The sequence below is a fragment of the Lygodium microphyllum genome, chromosome 21 (assembly GCF_053477565.2).
Source record: "Lygodium microphyllum isolate KBCC chromosome 21, Lygodium_microphyllum_v1.1.10, whole genome shotgun sequence".
In the NCBI taxonomy this organism is placed as follows: Eukaryota; Viridiplantae; Streptophyta; class Polypodiopsida; order Schizaeales; family Lygodiaceae; genus Lygodium; species Lygodium microphyllum.
Window position 1 is genome coordinate 112,317,374 of NC_141155.1, and position 18,338 is coordinate 112,335,711.

Consider the following 18,338-nt stretch of genomic DNA (forward strand, 5'->3'; position numbering starts at 1 on the left):
TTTGTCTCAAAACTAGCGGTGGTTGGTGAGCTCTACTAGGATTAACTTCAGTAGAGGCAAAGGATAGAGGCCATTCATAAGATTCAGGGGGCTGCTGGTGCTTGGTAGGTTTTGGTTGGGGACACTTAAAGCTAGGGATGGGGCTTATGGATGGAGAGGGGACACTTGGGATTAGGATTGGGGATGGGGCTAAGGCTTGGGCTCATGGGGCAAGGGTACTTTGGCCTAGGACTGGGGCTTGGTGGGCTTAGGCTCGTGTTGCAAGGATACTTGTGCTTGGGGTTGGCACTTGGGCGTGTGGAAATGGGGCATCTAGGCCTGGGGTTTGGGCTTAGGATCATGGAGCGCAGGCACTTAGGCATGGGGATTAGGTTCACACAGGGCTCAAGCTAGGCCTAGGGTTGGGGGTTGGGCTAGGTCTTGAGCTCATGGGGCTCGAGCTAGGCTAGTGAGCTAGGCTTGAGGCTTGGGGTGGGGTGCTGTGGGCTTGTGGGGGTTAGTGGACTAGGCGGGCTCATGGAGCTCAATGTGATGGGTCTCTATTTGGGGATTAGGCTCAAGTATTGCTTGTGCTCTTCACAAGCATTGACGCAGTTTGGTAGGCTATGTCTTGGGCTCAAGCTTTTCCATTGCAATGCTCTCTATAAGTGTGTGTCCCTCTCATGTCTATCAAGGGATCTTGGCCTAGCTCGTCACTAGTGAAGAGCCAAGATAGTAAGAATTTCCCTCATGTGACGGTTTGGGATCTCCACATGATTTCGAAGCATGTCATACTAGAGTCGTAAGTGGTGCAAGAGTTATTGAAATCTTTGGGCATGATTGTCACCTTGTGGATGTGGGTTGCAAGAAAATATGCATCTTCAAAAAATTTGATGAGAAAGTCTTTGACAATCTCCTAAAGTGTGAGAATTGCTAAGACAATCCATTGCATGTGTATGGCCCAGTGATCATAGATTCCTTGGACCAATCTTAGGGCATGTACAATATTGCAGGTTGCATTTTCTGCTCTATCCTACGAAAAATTGCGTAGTGAATTTGATATCTTTTGCACCTTCCATGGGAGGGGTTCAAGTGTGCCATGAACCTTGAAATATAGATCCTAAAAAGGTCACCATGGAGCCATAGAGACTAATGGGCACTTGGTGGTGGCCCTCAATGATAAGGATACTCGAGGGTCACCACTAAGTGACAGAGGCTATCCTTGGGCAAAGGATAGCCATTGGTTGCTTTGGTGGTGATTCTTGATGATAATGAAACTGGACGAGAATCATCTTTGAGGGATGGCAAAGTGTAGCTATGAGAAATTTAGTGGTGAACATCGATGACAAGGACATTAGACAAGGGTCACCATTGACCAAGAGAGGCCCCTAGGCAAAGGGTTGCCAAGAACTACTTGGTGGTGACCATCGAAGACCAAAATATTGGACGAGGGTTATCACCGAGTGATAGAGACTGCCCTTAGGCAAAGGGTTTTCCATGAGCCGCTTGATGGTGATAGTAAAAGACAAAGATGCTGGATTAGGTTCACACCGTGCAATAGAGGCTGCTCATGGGCAAAGGGTAGCCATGAGCTACTTGGTGGTGACCCTTAATGAGAAGCACATTAGACTAGGTTCACCAGGGAGTAGTAGAGGTTGCCCCTGGGCAAAAGGTGGCCATGAGCTACTTGGTGGTGACCCTTAATGACAAGGACACTAGACGAGGGTCATCGTTGAGTGATAGAGATTCTCATTAGGCAAAAAGTTATCACGAACTGCTTGGTGGTGACCCTGGAAGATCAAAATATTGGAGGAGGGTTACCACCAAGCGATAGAGGCTATTTCTATACAAATGGTTACTACGAGCCACTTGGTGGTTAGTCAAGAAAATAAGGACATTGGACAAGGGTCACTACTATCGAGTGATAGAGTCTACCCTTAGGCAAAGGGTATCCAGAAGATGCTTGTTGGTGGTGGCCCTTGATGATAAGGCACGGAATGAGGATTACCACCAAAGAATAGAAGCTACCCCTTGGCAAAGGATAGCCACAAGTTGCTCGGTGGTGACCCTTGATTTGAAGGATATTGGACCAGGGTCATCGTTGTGCAATAGAGACTTCTCTAGGCAAAGGGTTTGTTCCACATACGAACCAGTTGACCACTAAAGACCAAAACATTGGATGAGAGTCACCACTAATAAGCAATAGAGGCTTCTTCTAGGCAAAGGGTAGCCTTGAAGACAAGGACACTCAACATGTTGTGAATATGTCACAACAAAACAAAACAAGACTTTACTAGTCAATAGGTCACGATAGGATTCGTGCTGTTGTCATAGAGTCACTTCTACTAGAGGAAACCTTGTAGTGTTATGGGCCTAAGGAGGGTACGAAAGGTTCAATAGACAGTTGGTAGACTCGCGCAACATTGGTAGTTTTTTGGTAGGCCCAATGGAGGGTTCGAAGGCTCAATGAATACTTGGTTGGATGAGAGTTAGAATAGAGGACTTGACAAATGCGAAGGTGAGAAAATAACAAAATGCATGCAGAGTCCAATTTAATGGAATAGCTCATGCATTAATTGGTTTAGGGTGTGAAGATCAGAGTATTGAGTGCTTTTGTATTAATGGGTTCAAGGTGAGGGAATCAAGTTTCGCAAGCGCTTTTGTATTAATAGGAGTTATTTTCAAAATTTGAAAGCATTTTTAAAGTGTTCCTCCCACTGGGTGTCACAATTAGAGTATTCTTAATGATGCAAGTCACAACTTTTATTAAAAATTATGAAAGCTATTACTACTAGTATAGAAGGTTATTACATTCCATATCATAACATTAGTTAGACTTTGTGCATATGGGGGAAGCTTGGATGAATACAATGAAATTCGGCGTGCCTATGGGAGAATCAAGGATGGGGAAATTTGAGATGCATATGGGAAAATCGAGGGTGCATATGGGGGGGGGGGGAATCTAGGATGCATATGGGGGAATTTGAGATGTGTATGGGGGAATTCAAGTTGAGGGGACATATATTAGCTACATTGATAATGGTATCTTGGGCTTGTTGGATTTGGGGTTCAGGCAAGAGAAATAGGTACATTATCATTCCATATAAAGTTATCATTGACACAATGTTTGGCAAGTTTATCTTGCAAAAGCTACACAATGTTTTGAGTCTCTCCCTTATGCTATGCTGGTTGATATGTCTGGGGTTGGATTTTCGTATAGCTAGTGGAGCTGGAGGGATTCCATGATAAAAGAAAGGGGTGGGGTATCCATTGCTGAAAGTCCCAAATGTAAGAGGGGTTGGGAATGAGGCTGAGGCCACTGAGGTATCAATATATAGGGGTGTTAACCCTCAGATGAACAAGGTGGAAAATCCAAAAAATCTAAAGCAAAAGACAAGGCCAAGGCAAAAGTGAAACAAAAAATGAAGGCACACCAATAAAAATATGGAAACATAAGAAGTGCAAAAAAGTCCTAAATCAAGTAGAGAGGCGTATAAGAAAAAGCGCAAGTCAATACTTTTGTAAAAGAGCGTAAGGTGCACCATGATTTATTTTAAGAGCACCGGCGGGCATTGTAAAGGTAGATGGGCGGTAGGAAGGAAGCTACGAAGATATGAGGAAAATGGAAAAAAGGGCCTATAGGCCATGGCCAACTGGCCATGTAAAAAAGGGGATAAGGGGATGACTGCCCAAAAGGGATTTAGAGTTTTGTATATAAAGTTGAAAAGTGAATGAGAAGCTCATTCTTGTGTGTGGCCAAAAGTAGCTCTTCTCCTCCTCCTCCTCTTCTTCTTCTTCTTTTTCTTCTTCTTCTTCTTCTTCTTGCTTGCTTGCTTGCTTGAGCTTGTGCTTGAGAGAGAGAGTGTGAGAGTGCAAGGGAGTGAGTGTGTGAGGGTGAGGGACCGTGGAGGAGAAGCTTTCAAACTTCTCCTCTCGTCTTTTGTTCTGTTCTATTCTCTTCTCTTGCTCCTGACAATGGATCTTGGAGCTTGGAGCTTGAGGATCAAGCTCGCTTGAAGCTTGCATTTGGATTGTGGAGTTACTAGAGTGCTCGGTAGAGGAGGCAACTTGATCGGACATGGAGGTAAGCTCACTAAACTCCTAGAGATAGATAGCGCGTTGGCTATGTGAGAGGTAGCCATTAGTGCTTGGCTTGAAACACTTGAAACAATAAGTGGTCCATGGGTCTTGGCAGTTGAGCTTGAGAATGCCTCAACATTTTGGTTCCATTTGCCGGGACCAATGGATTCAAGCCTTGAGTGCTTGCCCGCTATGAATCGAGCATTGAAGTAGGGCTTTCCCGAGCTGATGCTTGAGGTAGATAGGTAAGAAGTGAGGGAGTTTGAAGAGGTATTCCATCTCCTTAGCAAGTAATTTTTTGGTTTTTTGGATTTGGAAAAGTAGGTTGGAGTAGTGTAGGTGTTTGCTTTGTGATTTAGATGCATTAGGGTAGGAAAAAACGAAGAAAAAAAAAGAAAAACAAGCATTACATGTATGTGTTGCATTTGGACTGCATCTAGTCAAAGCGAAATGCAACAACATCAAGCTACAACTGTGAGGATGACTAGACATGTCAAACTTGACGATAGATGCACCTTGAACAACACTGCACAGGTGACCCAATACATCAGTAGAGAATCCACATCTAGTTGTGCAGTTGGGGGCTCAATGGTATGTATCAGAAGGCTTGAATTTATTATTCAAGACTCAAAAGATGAAGACATAGAACCGCATGCTTATCTTAGGGTCAAACTCACTGCAAAAAGAGAGCATAGTGTCGAGCTCTCGTCTATGAAGGAGTTGATTTTAATATTTGGACCTATGAAGGATGGACCCTACTAGGCCAACCAGAGCTCACAACATCGACTAATGTAACTCTTAGTCCTTACGGGGGACACCCGCAAGAACTTAAGGGAAGTGCAAAATCCTTGTAACTATTGAAAATTAAAGCTTGCATATTCTATTCCATGTTTCTCCAAATAGTGCTAATTGTGAAAAGGAAACCCTCCTAGGAAAACCCTTCAAAAGGGCAACAAAGTGTAAGGCCAATTATGCAGCACAGAGGTTACATTTGACACTACCGGGTGTGAGGATAGTCACAACCTTTAGCAAGGGTGACCTCATTGAACCTCGAGGGAAAGACAATGAATATGCTGACATACTAGGCAAGCCTACTAACGAGAGCAAGGACTTGTTGGAAGAGTTGATACAAGCACACGTTGTGAACAGAGAGAACCAGTGAGCAAGGCCATGCTTGAAATAAGAAGGTTAGGAGACAATGCTAAGGATAGGCATTGGACTTACAGATATCGTAGAAGACCACAAAAGAAGCCCAAGCCTTATAGACGAAGGTATCGATGGTGGAGAGCCAGCACGACACTGTGATGAATATCCAAAGCGTTGCTACATGCTAAAGGGTATTACATAGGTAACTAATGGATTTGGGTACCAAAACCCCCTACTAAACCACCTTTATCATCAGACTATATCAAAAGCGAAGAAGTGTAGGAGGAAATCTAAATGAAAATCCAAGCCTCAGGTCAACAACAATGGAGTGACTGAGCCCCTCATGATTGAAATCAAGAAACCAAACAGGACTATTCGAAAGGTAGATCCTTAGTATAGCATGCTTAATGAGCTGATGTTAGATGTAACTGTTAAGTGTGCACAAAGACCACTAGTGCCCAAGGAGCCTTTGACTTCCCAAGAGGATGATAAGCACCATGGGCGCAATATTGCTTATGATAAGGCTGATTGTTCAATGAAGGAAATGGCAGAATCGTCTAACAGCAATGAGCAAATCTTCTAGCCAGTGCCAAGTCTACCTACTAGGAGTCCCAAATCTCCGGCGCTCTCTTTTCCTAAACGGACACAGGAAGCACAACAATAGTCGTTAAGTGCAGCTGTTCAATCCCAATCTCTATCTCCATCTGAGCTTCCAAATGTCCAAGATGCGAGACATGATACCACCCCTAGCTCTCAGCCTAAGGATATGCCTGTGCAAGCCACCTTGACTAGCTCGATCTGCACAAGCGAATGCGCAAAGGGCAACAAAAGACATGACCACTTTTGATCTACTTAAGGACTTGACATTGCAGTTTACCAACAGTAGCTAGTCCAATGAACTAGCCGCTATTGCTTCCAATTAGGAATCACATCAATCACAGCCTTTGGCCATGACAACGCCCCTTGTGGAATGTGTCCTTAGCAATTCACCTATGGAAGAGGTGTTACAACCAACATCCTTGACACCTCCAACACTTTTGAAGCACCTTAAGCCTAGGATCGAGGAGAAATCTCTCAAAGATTTGGCCAAGGAGATGGCACATTTGACCAATGAACGAGAGATGAAGTGCCTGATGAAGCTTGTGATCACAAGCTGACAGCCATCACATGTGCGTACGTCCATGTGGACATTGGAAGGCCAACACTAGAATACACAAAGCTCATAGCTGAACCCCTGACTTGGGACGAACAACAATATGTTTACTCCCACCATGTAGTTGTCGCTGAAGAAGTCATAAAGGACATCCCAAAGGCCACAGCTAGAGAATTGCACTTATATCCTCACTCTATTCTACTCAATGTGAGACAAATAAGGAAAAGCTCGAAGCAATCAAGCAAAAAGGGAAAGGACAAGGTAACTTTGTGCATAGATGGTACTTCAACCAAAGTCAACCAAATTTTGGTAGCCAAAATTGGCCATCGACTAATGACACTTTTGCTGAGTAAAGGAAAGCCCTTTTGGACATCAATACATGATCTCACGTACGTAGCCCCAACCTCATTAAGAGTGTTGGTAATGGTCTATGAGGTCCAGCTTTCTGCCACCACTATCCAAAAACATCCCTTGTATGATAAATTACTTCTAGAAAAAGATCTACACATGGCTAGTAGGCTAGGAGTAAGGAGCATGGTACTTGATGTTAGCGCATATGTCTTCTGCCTCGCTCAAGACCCTACAATCCTAGATCTCTATGCTTTCCATCAATACAACCCCATGACTTCTTTAGTTGGTTTCATCCAAGCCTACATGAGAGGAAACATAAACCATCTCTTGGTTCTACACTAGATCCACCCGAACCTCTAGAGCAAGAGAAGAATAGCTCTAAACACATTACTTGCTCTGATAAGAAGAAATGGAGGCATGTTCCAATGGATAAGGACAAGAGTCTAGAGCAAATGCCCGACTAAAAGCAACTGCCATTGCAATCGGATGAGAGGCTAAATAGAGGGGAATTAGCTAAAAATCTAGACTCTCCAAGAAGAGAGGCATTTGTATCCTCACAATCTAGCGAGGCTGTTCAGTAGGCCGTGGCTATGTCCCATGAGGACATACAAGAAAAAGAGAATGCTAAGGCCGATAACCAAGCACATCAATGGCTAACCTATTTTAGGGTCCTAGTCTTCAAATGATACATCTCAATTGCCCAAGAAAAAGAGGAGAAAACAACAGCAATTGCAAGTGGCTGTAGACACCAAGAAGATTGAGACCAATAGTGTAAAGAGCTGAGGAATAAAACATTGAGTCCACCCACGAATGAACCCATTGCGATCTCTCTTAACGGCAGTGAAACCTCAGACACATCCGTGTGTTCTGATACATCAAAGCAACCATTACCATCAACGGTTGCTTGCAATGCTCAATCCAAAGACATCAAAACTCACATTGACCAATCAAGAGTGGATACAACACTGTCACAACAAGTGGACAGCCACATTTGAGGAGAACCATGACACAATAGTAGCAAAGTCTTAGGAGAAACATGAAACCTCAAGGACAAAAGCAATCCCAACATGGACAATTGTTTCTCATCTAGGCTTGAGTCCCTAGCTATGCTAAAGCCTAGGGAAACTCCTAGAACCTTGCATGAGATAGAAACCGAGCAAGCCTTCATAGAACATAGAAGTGTCCACAGAGTGCTTGACCGATTTGGATGCCAAACTCAAATTATTCACACGTGCCTACATCCTTGTAGACATGGGCACATTCCTTAGGGAGTAGCTTGAGAAATATTTATCATATCCGCTATCTTGGGAAGAGCAAGAATATCTTAATGAGCACTACGACAAGCTTCTACATTAAGACATGCTCATCTTTGACGAGGAAGTCGATGAACTACGCTTAACTATGACATAACGAAGTACTTTTCCAACCAAATCTCTTAGAGATAGAGCAGCTAAAGCGGCAATCAGAGAGTCAAAGCCAATTTGAAAAACATTGGTTTGAAAACCGCGTTACAATGGCTAAACTTGGAGCCGAGATTATGACAGAGTCTCAGAGGAGTGACTGGCATAGGTGGCGCCAACTTCCTTTCGAGCGCACTGATTGCTATTCGAGATATGGACTTAGCCAAAACTAGCCAAGAGAACTCTCTGATTGATAAAATTCTCATTGAAGAGGAGCTACATGTTGCTAGTAGACTCGGATAAGGTACCATGCTACTCGATGTTGTAAAATATATGTTGTTATTGAGTAGGCTATCCCCACGATTACTAGATGTATGTGCCACACTCCACTACAATCCTGAGTTCTACAATTGGTTTTTATCCTCACGAAGTGACATGGATTTATAAGTGTTTATATAAATAAACAATGTGTTTTGTGATTGTGTATAAAGAATACCAAAAGAAGCAAAGCCAACACACACACAAGCAATGATGATCAAGTGCACGTAATATGCATCGAAGTTTCCACTATGGGATTCAGATAAGTGATGTCTTTTTGAGTTGCACCTATTCATTCTGGTCGAAGCATATGACTTGCATGTACTCTCACGTGTTGCCAAGTGAATGCAAGATGATAGGTATGTGGACAAAAGTGTTCAATGTCCAAGTCACCACAAGACCACCAACCCCACAAAGAACCATTATGGAGAAAGTGATAGAAATACCAAGAGCAAAGAGCCATGATGGAAGCTCGATGGAAGAGAAAATCATCCCTGTAGAAAGCACACAGTGCATTTGAGCATGGCCCAAAGCATAGTCATAGGCTACTCCTTCTTTCTTGGCTAAACTCTACATCCGGGTAGAAGCCACGCTCTTAACAACGACAATGGTTTCTTCATGAACCAGGATTAAATTCACCAAATGCTTTGTCCCTTGTCCATGCACAACTCACTTCAGTTTTGCTACCTCAATAGGTTTGATGTCTCACATGTTACAAAGAGGTTTGCAAAACCTCAAGTTCGTCTCTTTATCTCAACAACCGTTTCTCTAGCATCGAGGCTAGTAACACAATCATCCTTGTAATATCCATTTTTCACAACCTTTGGATCTCGACATGTCTCGATCCAAATGCAAGGCCGATAGCCTCAATGTATTGCAATGGTTGTATTCATTTTACCCAAAAAAAGAGGATAGAGAGAAGGAAAAAAAGAGAAAAAACAAAAAAAGGAAAAGAAAGAAAGAAAGAAAGAAAGAAAAAAAGCACACATTGATGACACTCAAAAGAAGCATAAAAACAAGGCACAAAAATGTCCATGCATATATCACAATTTCATCTTTTGTAAAAAAGATAACAAGTACATTGTTACAAAATCACTAAAATACACACTTATATGAGGGGGCCACATCCACATCCACATCCACCATAATAAATAAATGGTATACACAAAAGTGTTACGTGCATGCATTGGTGAAGGGTAGGAATACTCAAAATTAAGGGCCAAAGGCCTTATAATATCAAATGTATCAAAGTTTCAAAGAAATAATAAAAACACTAAGGGGTGTGCTTTTTGGGGAAGAGGTGGGGTGGAGTGCACGAGTGGTTATGTGCCTCTTTCCCTTCCCTCTCTTATCCAATTGCATATTCTCATTTTTGGTGGTGCAAAAATTTGTTCTCTCTTCTCTCTCCTCTGTCTTCTGTGAAGAAATTCCTCTTTTCCCTTTTGTTCTTGTATAATGGTTGAAGCTATGGATGAAGATGATGAAGATAATGAATCGATTCATTATTAAGTGGAAGATTTATGGTTTCTTTTTAGTTTTGAGATTAATGGCTCAGCCATGTGCATAGATTTTGCATGCTTCTACCTTGGTTTCATGTTTATTTTCTACCGTGGAAGGGTTGCTGTCACTCACGATCACAGCACAACACCTAGGGGTCCTCAAATTAGGTACATCCAGTGACCTTGGTTGGTTGGCTTTGTCCCTAGTCCCCTAGCCCTTTATACATCCCCCACAATTGTTCAGGGCACATCAAGGGCAGGACATACCTAGGGAGCTTGTCTCACTTGTCACCTTGACCCATTTGCACAATTATTTTTTGCACTCCATCTCAGTACCATTGCAATGAATAGTGGGGGTGAGCAAGGCATGAAAGACCATGGAAAGTTACCGTACACTCTTCAAACAATACATGTAGCCACAGCTACCAAAAGCTTAGGTGTCAATGAGCTCAATTATGCTACATCATGTTGTCAAAATCACAAATGATGTCTCAAGAAGCCTTCGAGTGTACTTCTCCTCAATATCGATAAATTTTTCCACCCCATTGAACCCTTGCTTCATCCACGCATTGCTACGAGGAACCAGACCATCAGTCTTCTAACTACGTAATTTCTAAGTATGCACATGTACACAGAATATTTGCACCACAATCTATACACAGTTTGGGTCCTCAAGTGCAAGACATTACTCTTGGCTTGCTCGTAGAATTTGTCGACCTATCTCCCAAACTAATCAAATTACATCTTGTGCATGATAAGAAGACTAGCACTAACCCCTAGGCAGAGACCATATAAGAGGTTTTCAATTGCAAGTATTGAAGACTCCAATGAAAGTATCATCAGCTCTTCATCAACACTCAACTTTGAACTCTTGTCCTTTATCATCATGCAAGCCCACCAAAGAATCATCACGAGCATAATTCCTAGAACACCAATACCTGTGCCATCCATGAGTGCAACTCCCAACAAAGAACAACCCTATTACCACCCAGTCATGCCAACAAAGTACCACCAACGACCTTCATCCGCACCACCATCAAAACTCCTCCATGGCAAACCACAATAGTCCCTTCCACCTATGTCTTCGGTGCATGCCAAAGCCTGCTACCTACGATGGTGAGTGCCATGGGACTGACACTCGTCTAGGAGGGGGGTAATGTAACCCTCAACGAACAAGGTGGAAAAGCCAAAAAATCTAAAGCAGAAGACAAGGCCAAGGCAAAAGTGAAACGGAAGACAAAGGCATGACAAGAAAAATCAGGAAACACAAGAAGTGTAAAAAAATCCTAAATCAAGGAGAGAGGCGTACAAGGAAAAACGCAAGTCAATAGTTTTGTAAAAGAGCGCAAGGCACACTATGATTTATTTTAAGAGCACTAGGCTCTCACTCGTCGTGCGAATTGTAAAGGTAGATGGGCGATAGGAAGGAAACTAAGAAGATAGGAGGACAATGGGAAAAAGGGCCAGCCGAGCCATGTAAAAAAGGGGATAAGGGGATAACCGTCCAAAAGGAATTTAGGGTTTTGTATATAAAGTTGAAAAGTGAATGAGAAGCTCATTTTTTTTTGTGGCCAAAAGTAGCTCTCCTCTTCTTCTTCTTCTTCCTCTTCTTGTTCTTGGTTGCTTGAGCTTGTGCTTGAGAGAGGGAGCGTGAGAGTGTGAGAGAGTGAGTGTGTGAGGGTGAGGGAACATGGAGGAGAAGTTCTCCATCTTCTCCTCTCTTCTTCTCTTCTTTTCTCTTCTCTTTCCTTTCTCGTGACAATGGAGCTTGGAGTGTGGAGCTTGAGGATCAAGCTTGCTTGAAGCTTGCACTTGGATCATGGAGCTATTGGAGTGCTTGGGAGAGGAGGCAACCTGATTGGGCATGGAGGTAAGCTCACTACACTCATAGAGATAGATAGTGCGTTGGCTATGTGAGAGGTAGCCATTAGTGCTCGGCTTGAAGCGCTTGAAACAATAAGCAATTTGTGGGTCTTGGCGCTCGCCTCAACGGGGAGATATGAGAAGCTCCTCCGTCTAGAATGTTAGAGCCAAGGAGGAGCAATCCCTATCGAGGTGAGAAAAAGATTACCTCCTCCTAGTAACTAATGAGCATGAGAGATTGCTAGGGGGCATAGGGCAAAGGGTAAGTCTCATGCTATCTAAAAATCTAATACGAATGTATATGATGCTGCTGAAAAATGATAGGCATCATCTTCAACAAGACATGTCATTAACAAGTAAGTTTATAGAAATACCAAAGATGCCAAAAACAAGTAAAATAATAGTCAAAATTAGACCTTGGTCTTCACAGGGCAGGGCCAAGAGCTTCAAGCATACAATCAAGAGCGAGAATTGCTTCCGCTCTGCCGATATGGTAATGTGATGGGAGTGGAAGAGCATGTTGATCGGCCACATGGCGAGGAATAAAATGTAAGAAAAAGTATTGTAGGTGGATAATCTCAATTCCCCGCTCAGAGAAAATAGGAGAGAATCCTAGAAAAGTGGCAATTTCATTTATTCCAGATTCAAAAACCTAGGAACTAGCAATGTATCTAAAAGGGATAAGTCACATTAACTCCATGGAGGGACCACTAGCTGTACATGTGTATTTTGCAAAAGGGTTTAGGGTTTAGAACTTCAATAGAATGCTCTCTCCTACTATGCATGTGCTCTCCCAATCTCATTCGATCACGTTGGCTCTCTTGATCTCCCTTGCATTTGATCTCCTCTAGCTCTTGCTTTCACCCTGACATTCTTGTGGTTGTTGCAATAGAGGCATAATAGATTAAGGATCTCTAACCAACGATGGACACCATCTTTTTGTACGAGGTGTCATTTGATAATGCAGTATGTAAGGGCTATTTCAATTTTTGTGCTATTTCTAACCAAACTAAATAGCAACTTCATACATCTAGATGCTCATCAAAGGGATGTATAATTTTCTAAAGGGGATGTTCTCAATGGTAGTTTAGGATAGGCCAATGCTCATAGAAAAGTGTCATGTATGAAGTTACTCACCAAAGGGACGTGTAGTTTTCTAAAGGGGATGCTCTCAATGGCGATTTAGGGTAGACTAATGCTCACAAAGAATTATCATTTAGTGTAATTTTTTCGGGCAAGATTTTCAAAAAGTGGTTAAAATTGAGGCTTGTCTTGATGAAAAGTGGCAAAATTTTTGGACATTTTAGTTAGAAAACTAGCTATTTTCTCCCCAAAACTGGATGGGGTTAAGCCTCTTCCTTTTTTCTATTAGATATACTTGTTTGTGACCCTCATATGGTGTAAATCCACAATGGGTCTCCACCAAGTGACAAGTGCCTCCACTAAGTGAAGAGTCATCATATCACTCTTTGATAACCATGGTACGTGTGTTGAACCTCAAGCTAGCTACTACTACGAAGTCAAGGAGGCTACTTCTAGTTGTGGAGGGCCTCTATATAACTTGTGGCAACCCTCGTGTGTGGTGAAGCATGTATGGGTCACCACTAGGCAAGGGAGGCCCCTCCCTCTTGTGGAGAGAGCTCATATCACTTGGTACTGACCCTCGTGTGCAATGAAGTCCACATGGGTCACTACAAAGAAAGGGAGGCCCCTCGCTCGTGCAGAGAGAGACCTATTAGCAACCCTTGTAGGCTATGAAATGACATGGATCATCACCACAAGCAAGGAAAGACCCCCTCTCTCTTGCAAAGAGAGCCCATATCACTTGGTAGTGACCTGTGTGTGCTATGAAGCCTACATGGGTTACCACTAAGTAAGGGAGGGTTTCCCCTCTTGTAGAGAGAGCTTGTATTTCTTGGCAGTGACCCTCATGTTTGGTAAGACCACATGGGTCACCACTGAGTGAGGGAGGCCCCTGTCTCTTGTAGAGAGAGCTCGTATTGGGTGTCACCACACTAAGTGAGAGAGGCCCCTTCCTCTAGCAAAGAGAGCATGTATCATTTAATAGCGACCCTTGTGCGTTGTGAAGCCCCACATAGGTCACTACCAATAAGTGAGGGAGTGCCTCCCCTCTTGTGGAGAGAGCTCATATCACTTGGTAATGATCCCTTTTTTTCAAATTAGTATATTGTGAAGCTTGTATACGTCACCACAAAGCCAGGGAGGCCCCCCCCTCTTGTAGAGAGACCCCATATCACCTTTTCCAATGACCCTTTTTGCTTGTTCTCTCTTTTATGAATAGGAAACACAATAAAAAACGAATTGGAGTTTGACGATGACATGGAAGAAACCCTTGATGAGAAGCTTTTTATGTTCCTCCATAGTGTGTATGCTCATTCCCATGCTCATGAGATCTCTTGAATATTTACTTTGCCATTTCCTATTGAGAATGTTTTACATTCCCATAGAATGTATTGAGTGTGCACATGGAGGAATACTAAAGAATGACTTCAAGTAGGGTAGTGAACATAGAGGCACATGAATATGTTCACACCCATGACTTTGCAACCAACAAAGTCACAAAGAGAAAGCTAGCTAGGATGCTAGATAAATTACTTGGCAATGCACACAAGGACATAGAGAACTGCCCGATACATTCAAAGAGATTTCATCTTCTACAATCCCCCTTTGCATTCCTTTGGTATTTACATCTCCTCAAGGATGAGAATGACTCAGAGGGGGCTTTACAGGGATCGTGTGTTGAGGATAAAAGATAGTCTACCATTATGATTAGAGAGGTTCAGGAGACAGATGGGATGATACCCTTTGACACAAAGGAGGAGAGAGCATAGGCTCCTTTACATAGTTTTTGACCGAGCCCTACATGCTCCTAATGACCTAGAGGGTGTGCGATTAGATGATGCATGTGAGGAAGGAAGCTTGCCCATCTCGTGCCTGCCTACATTTACTATATTGATGGTCAAGACTATGTATTGTTGACTGATATAATAGATTCACTAGACATTTTGTGAGAACTATAGTCTCATTGCCCTAGCATAGTTTGGTGAGGTTGACTTAGGTGGGAAGTGGACAAGAGAAATCTACATCTCTTGGTTGATTTTTTGGTTAAAGGTGCAAATTTTGTTATGGATGAGTAGATACTTGAAAGCATTGAAGTGGAGGCCAGGGCTTATGGGCATAGCAATTGCCTAGTGAAGAATAAATAATTGCAATAATTGAAAGGCTCAGCCTAGCCAAGATGGGAAAGTATGAGGTGCCAGTTGCGCACAAGGATGGGAGTGGCACAATGGTGTTGTGGTGGATGCCCCATTTGCTTGAAGGTGAGGAAAATCAATTGGTATTTAGTTGGTGCTCCCCTTATTATTGGTCAATGATAGTTCTTGGTTTTCCTTTTGAAGAATGCATCCTTGCAAAAGTCTTGGTTGATGGTGATGACAACTTCATTACTCATGCAGGGGGCTCAAAGACATCGATTATTAGCAACTCCAAGTCAATAGGGCTCAGAAAGGATGCAACTCTTTCATAATACATTGGTAAATTGGATTATACAAAGGTAGATGACATGCATACATGCAACTACTATGTCATGCAATTAATTGTGTCCTGTATGTTTGAAGTACCTTGGTCCTTGTTTAGTAATGAGACTTCTCCATTCCTTAGGTGGACCAAATTGAAAAACTCCCATATTGCCTCACAAATTAGGGACAGTGACTATAAATAGTATGTTGTTCTTAAGAAATGAAAGAAGGGGTTAGTTAAGAGCTAAGTGATAAGTTCAACGCATAGAAACCAAATATGATGTTCCTTACTATATAGTGCATGAGATTATCTGCTCATCTAGGTTACCTTCTTGGAAGTTTTGAATTTGCGAAGGGCCTTCTTGAAGCCGGGAGATCCTCTTTGAACTAAGATATTCTATCACAATACATAAACCATGTGTCCTAGTGCCTCCAGACTTCAACCTTCTTGCTTCTTGCTCGTCTGTCATCCCCATGGTCTTTGAATACATTGTGTAGCACTTTCCATTGGTTGTAATGAATGTGAGAATAACCTATCATGGAGTTTCTTTTTTCAAGATTGCCATGGAAGCACAAAAGCATTATGGCCTTAACTCCACCTATTAAGGGTTTCCTAGGAACATTCTTCTCGTTTTTGGATCTTTGAGGATTTGCTTTGATCACAACATCACCTACCTTTGGTGGTTGACCTAAAAAATATCCTCCTTGTCCTTGATTAATTGGCACTGGAGTTGTCCCTTGGGTCGGCATATCCCTCGACATAAATGGCCTATTAGAAGGTCCTATCAAATAAGTCACATTTCAACTATCCATATACTTATAATTTGTTTGCATTTGGGTGCTTGTTGTCACAAATGAGTTTGCTTAACCTAGCATTGATCCTCCACATTATTGTTTCTTAAGAAATACCTACAAAACAAATTTCTCGGATGATCAGGGACTACTCTACTTGATGTGGGGCATTCTATTGCTAAATGACCAAAACCATGACATTTTAAACAACACTAGGTGTTAGACCTTGGTGGTGTGGGATTCCTTTAAAAAGATATTGGAGTTGATCCTATCGCACTAGCAGACTGGCTAACATTATAAACTACCTTCACATTGGGGTTTACTTTAGTTAAGATCTCTTTCTTCATATCTGCCAAAGATTTAGCTATTTGCTTAGCCACCTTAAACTCATTTAAACTCTATCCTATAGATTTAGTGACTATCGATGGTGATGGATATATTGGGGGCATTAGATACAAATTTAATATTGAACATGGCATTGATGATGGTGTCACACCCACACTTGTCATATACACAACCTGAGGAGCTACTCGAGCTCCTACATATGAGGTACTAGTTTCCATGGAGAGCGACATACTTGAGGGAACTAATCCAAGTTTATTGTATAACCCCTTCCTCCTCAACTATCCTAATTGTACTTTCTCCCACCATCGTGCTTTTGTCTTTGTGTCTAGCAAAGTAGCTAGTCATTTAAAGCTTACATGTTCCCTAATAGTTTCTTGTAGTCCCTCGATAAATTTTCATTTTTGCATATCCTTTGAAGGAGTAGTTTTGTCCCATCTTTCTAATTAAATTTTCCATCGTTTCGATGTAATGTTCCACAAAATCTCATCGGTTTTAAACCCTTATCGCCTAAACTTAGTTAAGAATGCATCTCTTAACACTACATAAGTTGCCCTTATGGAAATAGGAAGGTTTACCATACCACAAGGCTATTTCATCCTTCAAAGTTGTCAGGAATTTGTGAAGTTTCTAATTGTCATCAATAATCTCATTTGCTATACATGTCACTTCAAACCACTGGACATGCATGTCAAGATCGTCATCCCAATGAGCATAATATTGTGTGAAATCTATAAGTCACACTTATGCTCTCACAGCCACATATAACACTCTTAGCACTTCCCCTAAATCCTCGAAGATTGGAACCTACTCATTTGGGTTGGCAAATAATCTACTAAGAACCCAATATTTTGAAAGACTATATATATTATGGTCCTCTATTGTATGATTAGTGAAGTCTTCATTTGTCCTATATCATACCAATACAGTGGAAAAGTTATAAGAGCCCACAAAATCATCATTGTTTTGACCCTCTCCTTTTGTGTCTTCTTCTTTCTTCTCACCAGCAATTGACCCCTTCCTCGAGCTACCCTTATTGGTACCACTTGTTCCCTCAAAGCTTCCTGCTTGTCTCTCCCAATCATAATCTAACTCGTTCCAATAGAAGACGGCTCCCCAGTGACTTTTCTAGTTCCTAAGGACAAATTCAATGTGCGTTGCAAAGTATTTTATAGCTCAATGTTCAATTTTCCTAAATGCTCCACTATTTGCTTAGCTTTCTTTTCCAATCTTCTTCTTGCCCCCTCATCTCGTGCTAGCTTCTGGCTTTCACTCATTCACTCTGATGCATGACAACTTTCTCTATTGTGCACATCCTCTTGTCACTCTCTATTGTAAGAGCCCTTGTTTATGTAAACTCGACTTTTGAAGAATATAAGGTAGTTCCTTATGTTGAGATATCAAGCTCCACTCGTGATATGCTAGGGTGACCGTTGTGCATTTATGTCACTGACTTGTCAGTTTGCAGATGCGGTTGGTACACCGCCCATGAATAATAGCTAGATGACAGCTATCCTTATCTATTCTAGTTCGTGGCTCAGTTAGTATGCCACCTTAGTTAGTTGAGTTTGGTTTGAGACCCATATATAGGGTTCTTCTATTTCTATGTACTTGAGTTCTTTTGGCTTACATAACTAAGAAGAGGAAAATTCTTTTCAGCCTCCATCTTTGTGTATATTCCCCCATTGTGCAAGCAAGAAAGCTACAAGTGAGACTCCTTCCTTCTCTCCCACAATCTTGACATGGTATCAGAGCCTTGTTTGTGGTAAGGAGCTCAAGAAAGAAAACCAAGTTCGCGGTGTTCTGGTAAGAGGACCAGTGTTGCTTTCATTTTTCTATTTTGGGAGCAAGTCTCTGTAGGTAGTACAGCCAGAAA